Source organism: Adiantum capillus-veneris, chromosome 25, assembly GCF_014529385.1.
Source record: "Adiantum capillus-veneris isolate H3 chromosome 25, ASM1452938v2, whole genome shotgun sequence".
In the NCBI taxonomy this organism is placed as follows: Eukaryota; Viridiplantae; Streptophyta; class Polypodiopsida; order Polypodiales; family Pteridaceae; genus Adiantum; species Adiantum capillus-veneris.
The window spans coordinates 96,954,036-96,976,177 of record NC_140955.1 but is presented as its reverse complement, the minus strand read 5'-3'; the positions used below and the strand labels follow the sequence as shown (position 1 = coordinate 96,976,177).

Genomic DNA, 22,142 nt, shown 5'->3' with positions numbered 1-22,142 from the left:
ATAGAATGAGAGAAAGAGGGAAAGAGAGGGATAGGGGTAGAAATAGAGAGAATGAGGGATAGATAGAGACAGAGAAAGAGAAATAGATAGAGAGAATGAGGGATAGATAGAGAGAGAGAAAGAGGGATAGAAAGAGAGAGAGACAGAGAGAGAGAGAGGGAGCCTCCAGTGGACCCGAGTTTTGAGTCAATGAGAACAAGCAAAGAAACAAAGAATGTTTCTGCCTAGTTAACCCTAAACCATGAGTGTCAAAGGTTTATTTTTGTTATGTGCAAGCATGGCCATCCTACACCTACCCTTCACAGGTTCCTCCACCCAATCGTAGATCCAGACCTAAAGCAGGCTATCTCTTTACGAGAGCAGTACCTCCATTCAACAGAGGATTTGTTTGGCCACTACACTCCACAGCAGCTTGCGACCTACGGCCTTTCTCCGCAGACTACACCATGGGGGAGTCAGGGAGAGACTCCTTACCTATAGAGCCTCGCATCGACGGCACCTCACTCTACAACCCCTTCCTATCGTCCTACTCCCATTCCATCGCAGGTTCCTACTCCCCTTGCATCATAGGGTCCCACTCCCATGGCATCACAGGGTCCTACGCCACTCCATTCCACTCTTGCTTCGCCAGAACATCGTCGACGGACTTCCTCTGGCAGTGGCACGTCGACGCTCATCTCAGGGCAACGAGCCTCATGAGAGACAAAGCGGCGGTGGATCTTGTGGTTTCGCATGTTTTGGTAGTGGCGAGGGAACGGAGTTCCCACTTTCAGAGCGTGCCACCCCTGACACAGAGGACGAGGATACTGACGCACCCATGCCAGACACGCATGGGCGCTACTACAGGGTTAAATATGGTGGGGAGGTGGACTTCAACGCCATCTACAAACTCTTATACATTCAACGTATGAGAACTGTTTCATAAAGTTTAGAGACCAACTGCCCGACCATGCACGGTACATTGAGGATGCTTTGTTAGCTAGATTTCCAAACACCTCTGATCAACGTTCTTTACAACAATGGTTGGAGGGCTACATCAAGACATTTCTGAAAAACAAGCAGTCCAGTGTGCGGCATGCGCAGCAGCCAACCAAGTCAGAGATCCAAACAGGAGTTACCGCGGTGGCAACATGGCAGACGTGGAGTGGGAGTGGGCAATTCAAGAAAAGAGCGATCAAGCTGTGACGGGCTCATCATACAAACAACAACGCGAGGCTCACGCAAGACAAACTCCCACGCACTATGGCTCTGGAGACAAGGGAGCTTGGAAGGATAAATAGGTAAGATTAATTGAATTATAACGTAGATCGGTGATTATAAAGATTGTAGTTGATGATTTGGTATTGTTATTGCTAACTTTGTCATGCCAAGGGTAGGACTAGACGGGCACGGCCCAGGCAATGTGCCAGACACACATGCAATAAAGGGGTCTATATATGGAAGAGGGCCAGGGGCCTATATATAGGGTGGTTGGGAGGTTATTCGCATGTCTGTCTACCCGCTGGTCTAACATTGGTATCAAAGCAAGGTGGAGAAGAGGGGGCAACAGGGAGCTATGGAGGAGGGAAGCATGGCATTCTCTCTCTCTCTCTCTCTCTCTCTCTCTCTCTCTCTCTCTCTCTCTCTCTCTCTCTCTCTCTCTCTCTCTCTCTTTGCGGGTCGCCGCGACGGACGTCCATAGCATAGCTCTCAAGCATCAACATAAAATTATCGATACAGGGGAAGCGAATCGGATGAGGCATGGAAACTCACTAGGGTGTCAATCCTAATGAAGTGAACTCGAAGAGATGCAACTACTAACTCTACAAGCAAATCAATCACACTAAAGCCAAGTAATCTGTCTATGTCCTTCTACACAGTTCTACAGTCATCACGCCCGTTCACCATGCAAATCATATCGGAATCGCACGAAACTTTGAAGGGAAGCTACAGGGGACTATCAGGAACATATCCTATCACTGTCACAGCATTCTGGGAAGGTACAACAATCGCGATCGTTCCCACAGTACACAAAAACAGTAAATGAATGATCCTAAAGGTTTGTTTTTAGGTCCCTAAAGCCTCTCCTAGGGTCAAAACAACATAAAATACGCATATAAACATGCAAAACAGCGATTTAAGGCCTAAACGGATGCGTCTGAAACCTTCACCGAATCTTGAATGCTTACACTTGAATGGAAGAGCAGAGTAAGAGGAACACAATGCAAGAAACAAAACTGAATTTGGATTACTATAGCCACATAAGCGATGATTGCAAGTCGGAGCAAAGAGGTAGCTCTCTGTGCGTAACGCAGTAGTCCCTTATCTTCAAAAAATAATCTCCCCTTTCCTACTAACCTTAGTGTATTATATACCTAGGGCTTTCTAAAGTGGCCGGCGGCCAACTTCTCATGGACCTTTACATACATCATTGGAAAAATTACATCTTTGACTCAGACTTGACATAGACGATTGACATTAGGCTTTTACAGGGTTTGATGTATTAAACATCGGAAAAATAATGTGACCACATCAAAACTTTGTCCGGATGACCCAACGGGCGCCTTGGCTAGGTGGGCACTTCTATGTTGTTATCACCTCCAAACACTCCCCCCTTCCTAGCTCGTGTCGTCCCTTGACACGACCTTGTGCAGTCTTGTCATAGGGTTGTCTTCAGCTTTGTCTTCAAGGTTGGTCTTCATCTTGGGAGTGCGTTGTTGTTGATGACGCTCCCCCCTTCCTTGAGTGATGCATAGCTGTCATGTCGTTGATACATGATTTGAGCTTTGATTATCGAGGCAACGTTTCTTCTTGTTGTGCATTCGCCTCTTGGTTTTCAATCTTAGCTGCCGTAAAGATGGATGTTGAAGTGTTTGATCGTGTGGAACTAATCCTCCTTGTGGCGTGGAATTTATGATAGATATTCTTTCAAGGTCCACTGCAATTTGAGTTGTCTGCAATAGGTCACCAATGTTGAAGCACTGTGTGAGCTATTTTTGACTTTGTGGATAGCTCGCTTGCTAAATTTCTCATTGCTTGCAGTTGTAGGCCATTCTTTGACTTGCCATTGTTGGATGGAGCTTGGTTGTTACCCTTGAAGATAAAAGATGCTCTTGATAAGCATATGAAGACCTGCTGTTTTTGCTGTTTTTGCTCCAAGTTGTTGTTGATTGATTTGTAGCCCTTTCCTTATTGTTGAAACTTGATGTAGAAGGAATATATACAAGAAGTTGATGATGAGGTCTAGATTAGGGTCTTAAAACCTGGATGACCAAAGGGAAAAAACCCGGTGGGAAAAAATTGCCTTTGGTATACACTCTTATTGGAGTTGAGCATTTTGACTCGAAGTACCTGTCATGCAAGGTGAGTGCTTGAGAGAAACAAAGGAAGAGTTCCTAATGTAAGTGCCAATTATGGGACACTCTATATGCTTATGAGAAGTTTTCAAACAAAAGCATGTAGTGTAAAAGATGGAGTTGATGGGTGCTTCAAGGAACAAATGTAGCACATGTGACATCAAAGGACGTCTCAATAGCTTGCACGTTTCCAAGAAGGGTTTTCGATGTAGAAGCTTCTCCACTCATTCCTCACTATGCATAGTGTGTGAGTGTCTTTTGGACTCTCTTCTTCACTATACCAAGCTTAAAATACATAGACTTGGACTCTTATGCTCACCTATACCAGCATGAGCGACACAACATAAATATGTTCAACTCCTCCACCTTGAGCAGTACCTAGAATAGCTAAGACTCTTAGACCACAGAGAATATTACTTGAAGCTTTGGGACTAATGCCTTGCTCATTTAGTGGCTCAGCTGCCCGAATCTTGACTTTAATGCCATGTATTTTTAATGGCGACTTGGACTTACCTGTTCATGGCCTGAAACCCAATGCCATAAGTTCTTGAGATTAAGGCCTCTATCATTGTGTTGGTATTTGGATGCCACCATTTTGTCGAGTAGGTTTGCATATTTTGGCTCGTCTTGGCTTGCTTGTTGTATGTTGATACTGCTTTGTAAAACAAGTCCTTCAGCACTGATAGGGCTTGATGTAGCCTTTGCATTAATTTCCATGAGAAGCGATTGTCGAGATGTGTGGGTTCTCTGTGATTGAGTTTCCACTAGCAATTTTGGAACCCATCTTGTTTTTGGTCCTTGTGTGACCGTCTTTGGCATTTTATCTTCTTCTACAATTTGATGGACACTAGGCTTTGGTATCCAAACCTGATGATTTCCGTTGTAAAAGCCTTGCTTTTGTAATTGATGACAAGGTATCCATCTGTAGATTGCAACAGCCTTGGTTGTAATTGGTCTCCATTGGCTCTTTGTTGTTGTTGATTGTCTTTGTGTGGGGTCCTTTGCTACTTGGTTGGTCTTAGTGGCTCTAGGTTGAGCAACTACTTTGGGTAACCATATTTGGGTGTTACCTTCATAGAATCCTTGTGCTTCGAGTAGCTTCACTGGAATCACCCGCTGATTCACCTGTTTGTGTTGGGTATCTTTGTTGAAGTCTGATTTCAGTACCCAAACTTTTTGCGTTGCCCGCTTGGAAGGTCTTTTTGTTTGCCTTTTGTTGGTGTTCTTTCGCTTCCCTGAGTATTTTGTATTCCATTGATAGCACGTCTTGTTCCTTGTAGAACTCGTTGATTGAGGTGGGTAGGTCCAGGCTGTTACTTTAGGCTTTTTGGCCCAAACATTAGTGTTTCCTTGGAAGTAGCCTTGAGCAGTGATTGACTCATTTGATGCTATCCACCCTGTCACCTTTTGTTGTTTTGGTTGAACCCGTGTTTCATGTATCCAAACTAGGTCTTTGACTTGGATGTGCTGTTTGGATACCAACACCTGCTTGACATTCTTCGGCTTCTTCTGGATGCTTTTTTGTGATGGAAACTTTGGTTGATAGACTTTTTGCTTTGGTTTCCATTGCATTTTTGATGGTGTGGCTCTTGATGTAGAGGCTTCGTGGGACATTTGATGGAAGCTCGTTGAAGGTAAAGTCGTCTGGCGAGGTTGATATACTTCAATGTTTACCTTTGCTTTACCTTTTTCCACGATGGTTGGCGATTTCTTCTCTGCATGGATTTGAGAAGCTTCATGGAGTCTTACCGTTGTTGTTGTTGAAGCTTTTGATTGTTGTTGAAAGAAGATGTTCCTCCAGCTTTCTGTCAGGACCAGGCTCTCTTTGATATGATGGGAGTTGATTATGTGGAAAGTATCTTTATACTCCCCGGTACTCAATTTGAGTACAGCTTCTGCCACTCCAAAGCTAGGAATCGGCATTTTTGAACTTGTGTAAACTGTTTCTTCTAGCTCATTGATTGGTGGCTTTCCCATCATGATCCATGTTCCATAAGTCATCAGATTCTTTGTTGCTTCTGGATCTATTGCCGCCGAACATGTAACCTTGAGCCCTGTTTGTCCGCATAAATTGAATTTGATCATCGTAGGAGATAGTCCATCTTCTTCCTTTTCCCTGTTCTTCTTTTGATCTTGCGTTTGTTGAAGATTTGTCATTGAACTTGGAAGCTTTTCTCCTTCATCTACTTTCATTTGCACTTTTTCTGGAGTCGGATTCTTTGAAATAGCTTTTGTCAATTCTTCAGGTATGTCAATGATGAAATATTCTCGTTGTTGCTCTGCTTTCTTCATGTGCACTTTGGCATCATGCTCCATGACGTAGCTATCTGTTTCACCTTTTTTGCCTTCACACTCACAAATCTTGTTAGCTTCCTTCAACACCTTTATCGTAAATACGGGAGTTATATCATACCCTTCCTCATCACAAAATTTAGTTGGGGTCACCTCATTCACACACGCATCCAAGGTTGCCAATATTTGAGTCCATCCAAATGGCTCAAATAACTCCTCTGGAAAGGGTTCCGGTATGTAAGCTTCATCGTCCATTGATCTTTCTAGGATGCAATCCTCCTTCACTGAGCTTCCACACTTCGAAGCACCACACATCCAAAGTTCTTGTTTGGTTTGTTGCCATGTAGGTATCTCTTTCCCATTGACTATAGAAGAGTCAATTTCTTCTAATGGAGTTCTATTCACATCTCTATAGCTATGGTCTTTTACGCTTATTTTTGTGGTGTTTTTTTTATGTTTCAAGTAGATATAGTCATAGCCCCAATCTGGAACCATCTTAAGTTGACGCATGAAATGCCTTCCTAAAATGATATCAAAATTGTTCCCTTTTCCAAAATCTACTATTGCAAATGTATGTTCATATACAATTCCACAAGAAGTCACAATAATTTGCTCTAAGATACCCAGAGCTTTTTCCGTGTATCCATCTGCAAGTTGCAGCTTCATTCTAGTTTTTCTAAGCGCTGGTCTTCCCCATTTTTCCCAAATTTCTTTTGTGGCTATGGCTAATCCAGCCCCACTATCAAGTATAGCCAATGTTTTAACTCCTTTGTATTCCACAGGTATGACTGTGTTTCCTTCTTCTCCTTCGCAATATTCCCCCACCTTGTTTATTGGCACAGGTTTAGCTTTTGCACTTTCTTGTTGAGTTTTGTTTGATTGTTCATTTGAGGGTAGATCTTGAAGAGGTATCTTTAATCCCATCTTCCCCAAATTGTTGCTTACTTCATCCCATACATGTGGTCTAATCTTAAGCAGTTCAGACAGAGTAATGGTGCACTGTATTGGAGCTGACATCAACTCTTGCATACTCTTTGTATCCATCATCTTGGATATGGCTCTCCTCTGAGATGGCACCACTCTAGTCTCTGAGCCTGCCTCATGTTCTCCTATGTATGAGGGTAAGGTCTTCAAGGACTCTGGTTTGCTTTCAATTGAAACTTTTGTCCCTGCATCTCCGTTTAGAGATTTAATGTCTCCCTAATAGACTTCATTCCTTGTATTGACCTCAATTATGGGTGCAGATTGGAAAGTCGCACTTCCATCTTTTGCACTTCTAATTGCTTCCCACAATTCATTTGGCCATGGCTCATCTATCTCTGGGATAGGTGCCATAAATTGTGATTTTGACCTTGCATCATTAGTGGTGTTGGCCACTACTCGATCATCTAGTTGAATTTCTAGGTTGTTGGTTTCTTGTGTTGCAGTCTTTGCTTGCACATCCTTTTGTGATTCTAGCTCAATGTTTCTTTGAGTTAATGTTTCAACAACCTTTGCCTTAGGTATTTCAAATCCAACACTTTTTGGTTTTGTTTCTGGAGGTGGAATTGGTGCTTCAGGCTCCATCATTGCCTGTGCAATTTTTACCAATTCCTTACACATTTTCAACCTCTCAGTCTCTACCTCAGCATGAGGATATTTCATCCCTCGTTGCTCTAGGGTTTGGTTGGGTTTCAATCTAGCCTCATATGCTTCCAGTGCAGCATCTAATGGCTCTAGGACTTTGTCTACCAATACAGATCCTCCAGAAGACGCCTTCCCTGGTTTCTTATCGCTCGCCATCGTTTTGTTTTCTAGTGCTTGTTTTAACTGCTCCTTTGTCTCTTGTAATTTTGTTTGTAGTGCAGTTTGTTTTGTAATTGTTTTTGCTTTAATTCTGTCTCTTTTGGCTTTCCAGGATTTTCTCCCAGTCCTTACTGACACACTAGTTGTCTCCCCTTGTTTGGGTTGTTGATCTTTCTCCTCATTAGCTTGGTCCTCAACATTTTCTTTTGCTTGGGCTCTCGTCAATACCTTCACAGGAATTTTGGGTTCTCCCTCTGATCCACTTGGAGAAGGTAACACTCCCACAACAACGCTTTGGGAGTTTTGGACAATTTGGAACAACGTGTGTAATGGCAATTTGGACAATTTGGAACAACGTGTGTAATGGCACACTCCAAAAAATATCCGATTATCTCTACACGAGAACAATTCTTGGCCCAATGATTACCTCCACACTTGTAGCATGGTCCATCTTGTTGAGTCACTGGTGGCACAATTGATGGTTGTTCTTGCTTAGCCAGAATGGTCTCTGGTCTACGCTTTTGATTGGCTATGAACATCAGAGTGTCCTCATTCAATGAATAGAGTTTTCTCATAGGTTCTTGCCCTAGCCTATGTTGTGATACCTCAGCTCTTTGTAAAGCCCTTGATACAACCCTATTTTGAAATAATGGATGATTTGGTAATGGCATTTGTTTTTCTATTTGATGTCCAAATATTGTCCCCCTCGTGTAGGTTTGATTATAGTAGCACTCACTCATCTCATGATTGGCCATTTTTGCTCAATGGCACACCATTTTATTCGTTGTGCTACTTGCGCTGCTAGCTCATCTAGGTTGGTCATTAATTGAAACATAACCAATTGCCTTGTGTTGGTTTCACTAGATGCTAAAGGAGCATTATCCATAGTGATCTTTGTATCACCAATTTCTTCGCCATAGGCTTTACAATTGTCAACTAGGTATAACGCTTCTCTCGTGAACTGTTCAAAGGAAGTACATCCTTTTAAGTGCAAATCTTTCTTGAGAGTTTCATTTATCAAACCCTCTATGAAGAGAATTGATAATCTTTCATCCTGTGGCAACTCGCGTTCCGGACATCTCTCTATATATTGTTTGAAACGTAGCGATCTTCCTTCACTCTCTCATCTTCTTTTTGCTTGAATGCATAGATTTGGGACACTGTGTTATGCTTGATTCCTCTTTTTGAAAAATCCTCTACAAACTCTTGTAAGAGTTGTTCTATGTTTGGAAAATCATCTCTATTTAATGGTTGGAACCAAGTCAAAGCTGTTCCTTCTAATGTTAACCCAAATTCCTCATACTGAGTATGGAAATCCGTAATTTTTTCAGCTCTCAAAACTTGTTTGAAGAGTGAGACATGAGAATATGGATCCCCTGTCCCATCGTACTTTGTTTTGACACATTGAGCCACCTGATATGGTCTTAATCAATGTGGTTCAGTCACCAATCCAACCAATTTGTGGTCTCTTGCACAGTCGGATCCCGCTCTTTCCTCTCTTCTCAGAGAAAATCTCGGTGGAATCCTCTCTGATGTGTACTCTAGCATCATTTTTGGCTGAAAGTAAATGGAGATCGGTGTACCCTTGTATGTGTATCGTTCTAAGTCAATTGGATTGACAAGTTTGTACTCACATCCATACTTATCTACCATCAAAACTTGAACTCCGTGGGCATCCGTATATGTGAATGCATAGAGGTTCTTATGGGTGGTCAACTCCCTGGCATTGGGCTCTACACACCTGTAGAAGATGTATGGCTCCCCATTTGAGAATTTGTATAAGCCCTCATGAGTGTAATCTGTAAGCACGCTCATGGATTCATTGGCTTTGATGAATCTCACGTTTGGTTTGTTGATTAGAGGATGCTTCTCCTCTAAGTCTCCAGCAATTTCCACTTTTGCTCTTCCAAACTCCTGCATCTTTGTTGATTGGTTTGGCTTCCATTGAGATACATGATCACTTGAAAAATATCCATGAGCCATGCCTTGAGTTTTGGCTTGATATGATTGATAAGCCTCATGGTCTTGTCTCAACCCTCTTGTTATAGGTGTTGCACTATTTCTGGTTGTTTGTGTAGGTGGTATAGCTATGAGTTGAGTGGGAAACCCCAATGATGGATGAGTTGTCATGTTTAAGCCTCACTCAATACTCTCAAGATGGTCCTAGATAAGAACACCTTGGCTTAGTGCACACAATCCCTTTTTGCCCCTGGTCCAAGTCTCTAAAAAGTCAGGAATTTGTGACTTTTTTGGTCTCTGGAAATTGGTTCTGGATACCTTAAAAGTTTGGAATTAGGAAACCTAGAAAAATTCAGCCCTAGGTGTGTGCTATTGCCCACAAGCTTTCTTCCTAGCTATACCTGACTCAGTTTGGAGTTGTCTATCAAAAGTTAGAGCAATTTTAGTGAACTGCACTTGAAACAGCACTCAAAACAGTCTCAGGACCAGAACACAGGAACTTTTGTGCTTGTATCTTGGCCTCCAGAGGGTATTTTTCACTCAAACTTGAGATTTGGGATGTACTCAAGTAGGTCTACAAACTTATGAAGTCAGATACCCCCACTATGTAGAGGTACACCGATCGCGATCGTTGACCCCATGTCACAGATTTTGAAGATTTTTGCACAGTAGCTAGCCCTTGATCTCCTGATACCAAGTGTCTCTGTATTTTTGAATTTGGAGATGTTTTGACCAATGAAAACCCAAATCCCAGGTGGTTCTGCGGTTATTGGCCTGATTGTGTAACTGGGACTTTTGACCACTTTCTTTTGCTTTTTTGACCTTGCTCCTTTTGGAAAATATGTTGCACTAGATGTCAGCTACCTACTCATAAATTTTCAATCCAAAATGTCACTGGGGTACACCGATCGCGATCGTAGTTCCAGCTCCTTTTTGCATGAAATTTTAGGAGTTGATAGAAATGGGTATGATTAGTCTATTCCCAAACCCACTTTGCATTTGGATCACAAAAACTTGAATTTTCTCAAAATTTTGGTCTGAAGGATCAGTGATCAGTGTTTGCCCTATTTGACAACTGTCTTTTGGTTTTGTGACCCTGGTTCTTTTGAGAAAGTTGTTTGTCTAGTCATCGGCTACCTACTCACCAAGTCTCAACTCAAAATGTCAGTATGGTACACCAATCGCGATCGTACTTTTGAGCCCAAATTGGATGAAACTTGTGGATATTGTAGACAATGATGTGTACAGTCTACTCCCCAAATCTTTTTGAATTTGCACAAGAAAAAGTCATGTTTTCACTAGATCTTGGTCTGCTGCAGTGGTTTCCTGACTGTCTGCTATTTTGGCTATTTTGGTCACTTTTTTTAATTTTGAAAACTCCTGGTATCTTATATAACCTAGGTGTATGTGTGGGTAAAGTCTGGTTAAAATCTGGGACTGAGGTACACCGATCGCGATCGTACTTTTGAGCCCAAATTGGATGAAACTTCACCAGCTTGTTCACTAGGCTATTTTAAGACTACCTGCCAAATCTTTTTGAATTTGGACTCAAAAAAGTCAAGTTTCTACCATTTCTTGGTTGGAAGTGCCTGTTTTTCCAATTTTATCAGTTTGACTTGATCTTGATGTTTGTTTTGGGAAATGAAAGCTATTTGGGATTGTCCTGTGTACAGGCTATCCCTCTGTATACTTTCTTCTCAGTTTTGATGTGTTTTGGTCTACTGAAAGTCAATTTCTATGCCAGTTTAGCAGTTTTTTACTCGGATTCAGTGGTTTTGACCTATTTTTTGTGGATTTTGACCCTAGGTCCTTTAGACTTTTATGTTTGTATACATCTGAGGATTCCACAGATGAAATCTGGTCAAAATCTGGGACTGAGGTACACCGATCGCGATCGTAGTACAGAGGCCAAATCTGATGAAATTTTGTCTGCTCCCTCTGACAAGTGTTTCCCAGTGTTTGGTGCTACCACTTTGTGATTTGAATCAATTTCAGCTCTGTTTGGTCAGATTTTCAAAATTTCAGAGTCTTATGGCCTTTTTACCAAAGTTATGGTTTTCTGGTTTCTCGACTCTAACTTTTACCCCAAATCTGACTGGAATGTGATTTACTTATCCTACTCCTAAGTACAGAAATGAAAGAACACAAGATAATGAATCATACAAAACAAACAGGATAAAAAACGGATGATGGATCAGTACTCAATCGATACAAAGAAATTTGAAGAGAAAAAATGCTTAAAGCAACCTCACTCACAACTCCCTATATCTCTCAAGAGTAGATCTAGCCAGTCCCCCGACCCTAGACTCCACTAAGCACTAAACTCCTATCTAGATTCTTCACTGAAATGTAAATGGAATGGAAATTATCTTTTGGAAAAATAAGAAAACTCTGAATACGCACTCGATCACTCATCACCTAAGATTCATTCCCCGGCAGCGGCGCCAATGTTTGCGGGTCGCCGTGACGGACGTCCATAGCATAGCTCTCAAGCATCAACATAAAATTATCGATACAGGGGAAGCGAATCGGATGAGGCATGGAAACTCACTAGGGTGTCAATCCTAATGAAGCGAACTCGAAGAGATGCAACTACTAACTCTACAAGCAAATCAATCACACTAAAGCCAAGTAATCTGCCTATGTCCTTCTACACAGTTCTACAGTCATCACGCACGTTCACCATGCAAATCATATCGGAATCGCACGAAACTTGAAGGGAAGCTACAAGGGACTATCAAGAACATATCCTATCACTGTCACAGCATTCTGGGAAGGTACAGCGATCGCAATCGTTCGTCCCACAGTACGCAAAAACAGTAAACGAATGATCCTAAAGGGTCGTTTTTAGGTCCCTAAAGCCTCTCCTAGGGTCAAAACAACATAAAATACGCATATAAACATGCAAAACAGCGATTTAAGGCCTAAACGGATACGTCTGAAACCTTCACCGAATCTTGAATGCTTACACTTGAATGGAAGAGCAAAGTAAGAGGAACACAATGCAAGAAACAAAACTGAATTTGGATTACCGTAGCCACAGAAGCGATGATTACAAATTGGAGCAAAGAGGTAGCTCTCTATGCGTAACGCAGTAGTCTCTTATCTTCAAAAAATAATCTCCCCTTTCCCACTAACCTTAGTGTATTATATACCTAGGGCTTTCTAAAGTGGCCAGCGGCCAACTTCTCATGGACCTTTACATACATCATTGGTTTAATTACATCTTTGACTCAGACTTGACATAGACGATTGACATTAGGCTTTTACAGGGTTTGATGTATTAAACATCGAAAAAATAATGTGACCACATCAAAACTTTGGCCGGATGACCCAACAGGCGCCTTGGCTAGGTGGGCACTTGTATGTTGTTATCACCTCCAAACACTCTCTCTCTCTCTCTCTCTCTCTCTCTCTCTCTCTCTCTCTCTCTCTCTCTCTCTCTCTCTCTCTCTCTCTCTCTCTCTATGGAGGAGATGAATTCGGTGAAGGAATCGGTGAAGGAATCGTGGAGAAAGTTCGTGGCCCTCATGCTTGTTTGCATGGATTTGCATGAGTTTGCATGCGGTGCCATGGAGAAGTCGAGGAGAAGTCGAGGAGAAGCCGAGCTATCGAGCGTGTGCAGGGAAGCTAAGCCGGGAAAGGGGCCGTGGTCGGACCTGCATCAAATCGGTCGAGGTTAGGCTCAGTTGGAGCACCTTGGCGAGGAGGTGAACTTTCGACCCTGCAGCAGGACCAAATTCCATCCACATCGCGAGCTATAGCAAGATTTTCCCTAGCGTAGGCGGCCGAAGTTAGCTACAGACAGAGCTCATTATTTTTTTTTTAGGCCTCTCTTTTTGGTTCATCCACACTCGACCAAATTTGGTGCCCTTCACAAGGTCCTATGCATACGCAGCTAGTGCCGACACTCTTCGGAGGTTGTTCCGGCTTTCCTTCTCGATTCGGTACGCTTCATCAACACAACTTGAGGTTGATTGTGCCCATTTCCGCAGTCTGCCTCTGCTGCGACACAGCTTTTGAAAGTTTCGGCAAGACGACAAGCCATCGATTGGTCACCTTTCACCGGTTTTGTGATTGCATACGATGCCAATCGCATCGGCCGACTCTGCAATTTGATTTGCATGTTTCAGCTTCTCGACGGCTGCAGATTTTGAGGACAAGTTTCAAAGATTTACTGGTGTTTTGCATACGACGCAAACCAGCTTATCGGCCGCTCGAATTTGCTCGGTGACTTCAAGTGATTCATCGACTGCCGATTCGATTCTTCTTTTCAAGCTGTTCTTGGTTGATTCAACACCGGCATTCTTACGAAGAACAAGGAAGCCAGGATTACGTGCAATAAGGTACGAGTTGGTGTTTATTTTCCCTCTCTTTGCATTAACACGTGTTTACCAGGGCCGGTGAGAATGTACCACCTTCCCACACGTTTGATTTTGGGCAAGTCTCTCAAAATCCGGCAACTACGAGCGTTGTCGATACTAGCATGCATGATACCGATGATCTAGGAGATCATGGTCCTGTTGATTTAGCCGCTTTCAAGACTTTGGAACAGTGCCAAAGTGTACTTGAAAGTAACTTTAATGCCTTAAATGCAAATGTTACCACTCTCACGGAATTAATCTGAGGAAATTGTTACAACTGTATGGTATGACCATTTTGTGGGGGTGCATAGGACAATTGGACAAGGTCAATTATCTGTGCATGAGCGACACAGTTGACTCTAGTTGCTATGACATCTATCGTCAATAGCGTTTATTGGCCATGAGGCCAGACATAATTATCGGAAGCATGGCGTTCTCCTGAGTACCTTGATAGCGCACGCTCGTCAACAGGTTACATTTTCTTTTAAAGGCAAGGCCAAGGGCCAATTTTTCAGTATCTCAAGGAGATAGACATGGCCTATTATTGGACTTGTTGAAGGCAGCAAGTTGCTCGGCATGGCCGACTCCTTGTCACTGTTTCTAAAAACCGACATAGGATGCTTGCCACACAATACTGGTTAATTTCACTTGAAATTTCTCGACAAGGTCGATTCTTTTTGTCATGCTATTTGCAGCCACATCCGTTGGCTATTAGCAGTACCAGATTTAGGTGAAGCAAGGCTTCTATTTATGCATCTTCCATAGTGACTCACCACGTTTGGCATATGCTATGAGCATACAAACTTGAGAAGGCTTTGGCAAATGGTTTGCAGATTATTTCATTCCGTATATGACAGATGTATATGATACAAGAGGGCATATATCCATATGTGACAACTCTTTCTCGCACAGTCGATTTGGCTATGAGCCACCTTTACGCGAGCTTTCCATTTGAATCTCATAACAACCGGTTGCAGCAACAACTACCAGGTCAGCCAAGTTTAAGTTTTTCTTGTTTCCATGTTTACACTTTACTTGGCAATTACTGTCATTGTGCAAAGCAAAGTGCTTTGGCAATTTTACATGAAGCACGGCTTCTCCCTTGTGCCAAGATACTGCCATTGATTTGGAATCAAGGGCTTTGGCACACAAGTTTGGGGAACTGGCAAAATAGGAAATGTCAGCTCACAGAATCCCTACCAGTTTATTCTTTGCAAGGCACTTATGCTTTTGGTTCTCACGTTTGAGACCGTTATAGTAGCCAAGGGATTACGTTTTTGCATGCAAGGCATGCTAAGCAGGTGGCATGGATTCCACCACTTTATGCATTATGCTTCCGCTATCACACTCGCAACTCTGTCAAGGACAGACTAAGTGATGGATTGTTGACCCTGATGGTTGGTTGCTATCAACACCCAACATCACTAAAAGGAACCTAAATCTAGAACTTATTTCACAGGCAAAGTGCCAATGCTAAGTCATTTTCATACAATCACGACCCTGCAAGGCAGGTAGATCAAGATGTGGTTGTGTTTTTTTGTTACATCTCTCAATGAGAGAGTCATAGCAGAAACTTGTTGCATGCTTATAGGATACGCTGCACGTTAGGCATAAGATGCACAGGAACATGGCAATCAACTATACACGTCATAGTCATTCAAGGAAAGTTCCGCAGCCCAGCATGCTCTTCTTCTCTCTCGTTCTCTCTCTTTAAGGGAATAATGAAAATCTTCTAAGAAGCTTTTGTACGTGTTTTGCTCGTGAGTCAGCCTGAGCCAAGGTGCTATAACTCTCAGCTAGCACGTGTCTAAGATGCTACTCAAATTAGTCTTCATTGGTTCGTCCATTGAACACTAATTTTCATAAGGGCTATGAGCCACACAGGCTAAGAGCCATTGTCATGCCAAGGTAAGACCCAACTATTGGCATTCTTTGGGTGATTTTTTTCAAGAGTGAACAGATCTACCCAGGGAAGTATACATCAACGTTAATGGACAAGCAAGGGTCTTGTCATTCATGATGTTTACAGTGTCATTTTTGCACTACATGTTTTCAGTGCGACACTCAAGTTGAGTTTTTGATAAATCTTCAACTCACAGCAGCAGCTGATCTCTACAAGGAAGTATAGATGCAGCAATTAGACAGCATGGCTGTCCACAAGAGCTAGGCGGTCATGCCAAGGGTAGGACTAGACGGGCACGGCCCAGAGGGTGACTGCTAAAACACCCCATAGACATTGAGGATCACAGTTTGATCTCTCCCAATTAAATTTTCAAGGAAAGAATTCCGCAATCTACCACACGGTAGCGGACGAATTTAACTTTTCAAGTTGATTCCAATCATTGTGTACACGGTTAACTATGTTGGTTACTGTTGCCTGCTAGTTGAGCAGTTTCTACAGAGGGTCTTACTAAGGGGTTTGACTACGTAGATGTTAACCACAGGGGTTGGATTGTGCAGGCAACACCCACGGTTTCCAGTGCAAGTCATATAAATACGCTTGAATGTTTCAAAGCCAAGGGCATTTTGGAACAGAGTATTTTGGACCGTCGCGTCCACTATACCTTATGCTGTTACGAACCTAGTTGTAGGGTTTGATTTGGCACATGTTGTCACATGGGATACAACATCGTCTAGGAACTCAAGGAGTTCAGTTTAGCCAGTGTGGAGCACGATAATGAGGGTCCCTCTCACTCTTGTCACGGAGTGTTTGCAGTTACCTCCACACACAAGTACCAGCTCGTACTTGATGGATGTCGCTTTTCTTGATATCCTTGTTTGAGACATATTCCACATGTGGAGAATATGAGTCTCTCGGACTGACATGGGCGCCAACTTTTTACCAATGTGTGGCGATGAAGTCCCTAGGTGCTGGTCGCATCCATTGAAGGAGTACGAGCGGAAGTGCGACGCGAGAGAGAGTGCGAGAAGAAGAGCACGACGATATGGTGAACTCGCTCTACTGTAATGTGTAGAGCATAGTGAGTTCTTATTAGGTTTTTACAAAAGAATATGTGTACATACCTGGCGGCCCGCCCACTTACCTGGGTGACCACATTGGGCTTTATACCCCAACAACCTCCCACTTAAAGTCCAATGTGGTACTTTAAGTGTGAGAGAAGATACTATACAAGCTAATATACAAGAGATGTAGAGAAGTGATGTACTACCCTACACCTAACTGCTTGCGAAAATGCGCAAAGCTCTCTGAGGGAAGTCCTTTTGTAAGTAGATCAACAGGATTTTCTGTGGTGTGAACTTTGACAAGCTGAAGTTGCTTATCCTCGAGCATTTCCCTGATGAAATGATACTTCACATCCACATGCTTTGTCTTTGAGTGATAAACTGGATTGTGAGCCAATTGTATAGCACTTTGACTATCACAATATAACACAGGCATCTCTTCTTTGATTCCCAAATCTGTTACTAGTCGATTAAGCCAAATTGATTCTTTGCATGCCTCTGATGCTGCAACATATTCAGCCTCTGTAGTAGACTGAGTAACACAATCTTGTAATCTAGAACGCCATGATGCTGCTCCACCAACCAATGTAAAGACATACCCTGACGTAGACCTTTGGTTTTCTAAGTCACCTGCATAATCTGAGTCTGTAAAACCCTTTACACTTAGCTCCTGACTCCCATAGCATATACGCATACTCTTTGTAGCTTTCAGGTATCTCAATATTCCTTTCACTGCCTCCCAATGTTTCTTGCCTGGGTTTGACATGTATCGACTTACTACTCCCACATGAAGTGATGCCCCTGAGTCTATAATCCAGTCACTCAGTGCATTTCCATCAGATGTTGTAAGAAGATCTGAGTCCATTGTATTCTTCAAGAAGTAGATGTCTCCTGACACTAGACTGTCATCCTCTGCAACAATGTTTGTCACATTTATTTCTTGAATCTTCACTGAGGACTTGTTCTTCTCACCATGGTCTTCAGCTTTCTCTTTGCCTTTCTCTGCTTTCCATTCTCTGCAGTCTCTTTTCATGTGACCCTTCTTGCCACAATGGTAGCATTCTATGTCACTCTTGCCTTTAGCACTGCGGGACTTGCTACGAGACTGATTCCTCTTTCCACCTTTGTACTTTTCTTTGGTCCTTCCCCTGACAACTAAGGCTGTTCCTTTGCCTTTGTCCATTGTCTTTCTATTGGTTTCTTCAGTAAGCATACTTCCTTCTACACCTGCTATGTTCAAACCATCTGGAGGTGCAGAATTACTCAAAGCTGTGCGAAAAGTGTCCCAACTTTCCTGAAATGTGATCAACAGGAACATAGCTCTAACAGGTTCATCAAACTTGACACCTTGAGCTGACAACTGAGTATAGATTGTGTTGAATTCATTCAGATGATTGGACATAGGTGTCTCTTCTTTCATCTTCAAGTCAACAAGCTTCTTAAGCCAGTATACCTGTGAATCTTCACTCTGCTTCTCATAAAGATCACTCAGCTTTAACTATGCTTGATAAGCCGACATCTCGTCTGCTACATTGAAGTAAACGCTTTCTGCCAAAGTCAGCATAATGGTAGAAAGTGCCAATTCATCCATTTCGCTCCATTCATCTTCGTCCATATCTTCTGGTTTTATCCCCTTGAGCTTTATAGGTTTTATCTGCTTCTTTTGTACCAACATGTGCCAAATCTGCTTCTTCCACAATGGGAAATTGGTTCCATCCAGCTTCTTGATATTGTAAAGAGCAGTGTCCTGTGATCCAACCATAGCTACGCTTCACAGTAGTTTACTTTTCTGGGAAAAATTCAACAGAGTTTCCCCTGTAAACTGACCTCTGAACCAATATCAACCTCTCAAATGAACCAAGAAAGCTTCAGATTCTGCAGAAATTTTGGCAGAGTCTCCGTTGTAAAATGGCTCTGGTGTACTAAAAACAGACCAAAAAACAGCTCAAAAAACATTGTCTCTCTGACACTGTAAGCTGCGGGTAAACCTGTCCTACACCTGTACTGTCTCTCACTGTTCTGTCACTGTCCTATAAGCATAGACTGCGACAATGCCTCAACGGCAGTAAAGCAAAGATGCAATCCCAACTGTCTAACTCACAGTCAATACATCCTAGCTGCCTATCTAAGGGTGCTCGAGGGATTGCTCCAAGACCTGTATCACCGAAAGGATCTCAACATTCGAGAATCCCCCAGCTCAATAAAACCTCACTCGACCCTCAACAAAGGCTGCAGTAAATCTGACAGTACATAGACTTCCCACAAAGTCATACATCCACAAATTTCACACTGTATGTTGTAACCGTTGCGGCGGTTGTTTGCTGCGTGACTCACATCCAGCAAACCCTCAACAGACATACATCATCTCTGACAATACATCCCATGTGGAAGTACCTGCAATGTCAGGATGAAATCTGGAATATCAAGCAGCAAACACAAGCTACCTGATGAACTAGTGGATGTCGCCTACAATCTGTGTGTAGATGCGCCCGTGTCGTATGTGACACGCCTCCAAGAACTGTGAGCCGTCCTTCGATGTGTAGACAGCCACAAATCAACACTTTGGGAGTGTCGATATCCTCAGCACCTGCAGTCGTAGGCCGAAAAACCCAAATTTGCAGAGTTGGATCTGCACCCGTCGAGACCACGTAGTCGAAAATGGCCTGCGCAGACCTTTGTCGAAGCCGAACGGTGGCCGAGATGACCTCAGAATGAAATTCTGAGAACACCAAGCCCTTTGGGTTCTCCCACAGGATTTGGGGCCGTGTCTTTGTCTGTCGAATTTCACTCCAATCTGAGCTGGTGACTCTAGCCTCCTGCAATGCTGCCCCGAGCCTCGATCTGAGCTCTGATACCAGTTGAAGGAGTACGAGCGGAAGTGCGACGCGAGAGAGAGTGCGAGAAGAAGAGCACGACGATATGGTGAACTCACTCTACTGTAATGTGTAGAGCATAGTGAGTTCTTATTAGGTTTTTACAAAAGAATATGTGTACATACCTGGCGGCCCGCCCACTTACCTGGGTGACCACATTGGGCTTTATACCCCAACATCCATTGGTTCGACCATTTTAAGCACACAGTATCAGGAGCAATTTTCGTGGCCAGAAATTGTTGGGTACTAAGTACAAACTTGTCACGATTACAAGTGCTATGAAACCACCTTAACGGAGGGTCGTTTCTACATATAGCTAAGTATGCTATGTACATGAGAATGTCTCATGGTTGGTACCTGGGTGTGACTGCGTTGTCACATTCTATTATGGTCCAAATTTGTTGCAAGACTTTCACGTACGTACCGTGGAAATTCTCGTCATGGAATTGCGGTTCGGATATGTTTGTGTTAAATGCATGCACACTAGGTGTTATGGGCCCTAGTGTTTAACACAAATTTATTCGGAGCGGCATGCAAATTCATGGACATTATTGTTTCTGCAATTTTATGCACTGCCAGTGCAATCTCTCTTGCAAATTTAGTATGAGTTTACACCCCTGCCATACAAAGTGATGGCTAAGTATGGGTGTTCGTGATTGGCTGCTTGAAACTCCAATCTGCTTTCAACCTAGTTGGTTGTCTCCATTCCATATCGAGTATATAGCTGGATAATCAATGATTGAGTAATAGTTTATCGTCAGTGGTTGGGGGAAAGCACCTCACTCTTACTGTTTCTATTCATCCCTCGTAGGATGGGCAGCTTACAAGCATTCTATTTAGTACTAAAGGATATGCAAAGTGCATACGTTAGTAAAGCACACTAAAGGATATGCTAAGTGCATACATTAGCAAGAAGTGAAACAACTAGATCAATTACCTTTCTGGTTTTGAGTTTGCTTCATATGATGAAAGGCATGTTACAGTTAGTTCTAGTCTCTGCCTGTTATTCTCAAGTTATCAACCTTAATCATCAGTTTGGATGAGGTTGACTATTGGCAAGAAACCACCGCAAGTCAAGGACTTGGTTCCTGCTGATGAGTATGTCAGCATAGTACTTTCATGGAAAGATGAGCCGAGGTTATATTGCACATTCCACCACCTTCAGAAAGTCTAAAACCTGGGTATGTATTTAAACACCTCTTAGTTGTGATAACTCGTTTAGCATTCTCAAGTGAGTTCTAAATGGAGCCTTCACCCTCTTTTGATTATGAGTCGGTTAACCAAGATGGTTGCACAGGGACAACAATGTAGAAAATCAAGATGTTACTCTTGATTTCATTGAACCTCCCAATGAACCCGGTTCCGATTCAACGAACCGTTGGATCCATGAGGGATGCCACGGTGGAAAACATTAGTGTTCTTATGAAGATACCACCACTTGTGTTTTCAAGGATGAAAACGCTTCTCCAAGGGGGGAGTAATGTCATGCCAAGGGTAGGACTAGACGGGCACGGCCCGGGCAATGTGCCGGACACACATGCAGTAAAGGGGTCTATATATGAAAGAGGGCCAGGGACCTATATATAGGATGGTTGGGAGGTTATTCGCATGTCTGTCTACCCGCTGGTCTAACAAACTTAGGAAAATATCACTCTCTCTCGACCAACCAGAGAGATAGTCAAGTATCGGGAGCGATATACAGAATTTGATACTTAGCGATGGTTGTTCAAAAACAACCACATCTCTCACGAGCAATTCGACGCGACGGTTGGATCACTACAAGCGGTAAGTTTAAACAAGTAATTTTGAATCAATTATTTTGAGCTGCTGCTGATAATTGTTTAATTTGGTTTGGGTTTATGTAGAGTCAAAGTGATCAAACATACGTGCCTCTGGATGACGACGAGATAGAGGAGGATTAGATAGAAAAATATTTTGTCCAAACTTTCGTAAAGTCGCAATGTGGCATAATGAATATACAACTATTTACTTTTTATTGTAACTTTTTTAAATAGTTGATCTTCTGCAAACTGTCAAAGTAAAGTAAATTCAATTTCAATTCTTTGGTATTTTTTATACTCTTGTAAAAAACAATTGATGTTTCATTGTTTTATGCAGGTCAAAAATAAAGGTGCTCATTTGAATTGGCATGTAGCAGCAATAAGCGTGGTAATAGATGTGGCAATTGGCGCAGTAATAGCAGCGGGTATATTGCCGCGACGATTACCGCGCTTATTGCTAAGAAAACACTACCGCGTCCATAGTCGCGGTTATTGCTATCCTCGTAATTTTTTCTCTCTCCTTTTTACTTTGTTTTTCCACGGAAATGCTAGCGGTTATAGACAACTCCTTTTATAGTGCATGCTACCTCATGTCCTGTGTGCAGGGAAGCATGATTTACAAGATCGGAGTGAGCGGGGCGCACCTACCCCGCAAGGTATTGAGACATTTTCCTTTAATTCCTCGCATTCAACACATGTTTAAAAGTAGGTCTATCGTGAAGCTTCTTGTGTGGCACGCCAACCACCACTCAAATGATGAAATGATGCGTCCCTTCCGATTCACCTGCA

The 22,142-nt window shown here is 42.7% G+C and overlaps 1 pseudogene; it reads right to left on the bottom strand.

Moving 5' to 3' along the window:
• Window positions 1–12,899: 12,899 nt before the first annotated feature.
• On the bottom strand, window positions 12,900–13,419 carry LOC147425346 (uncharacterized; annotated as a pseudogene).
• Window positions 13,420–22,142: the final 8,723 nt, after the last annotated feature.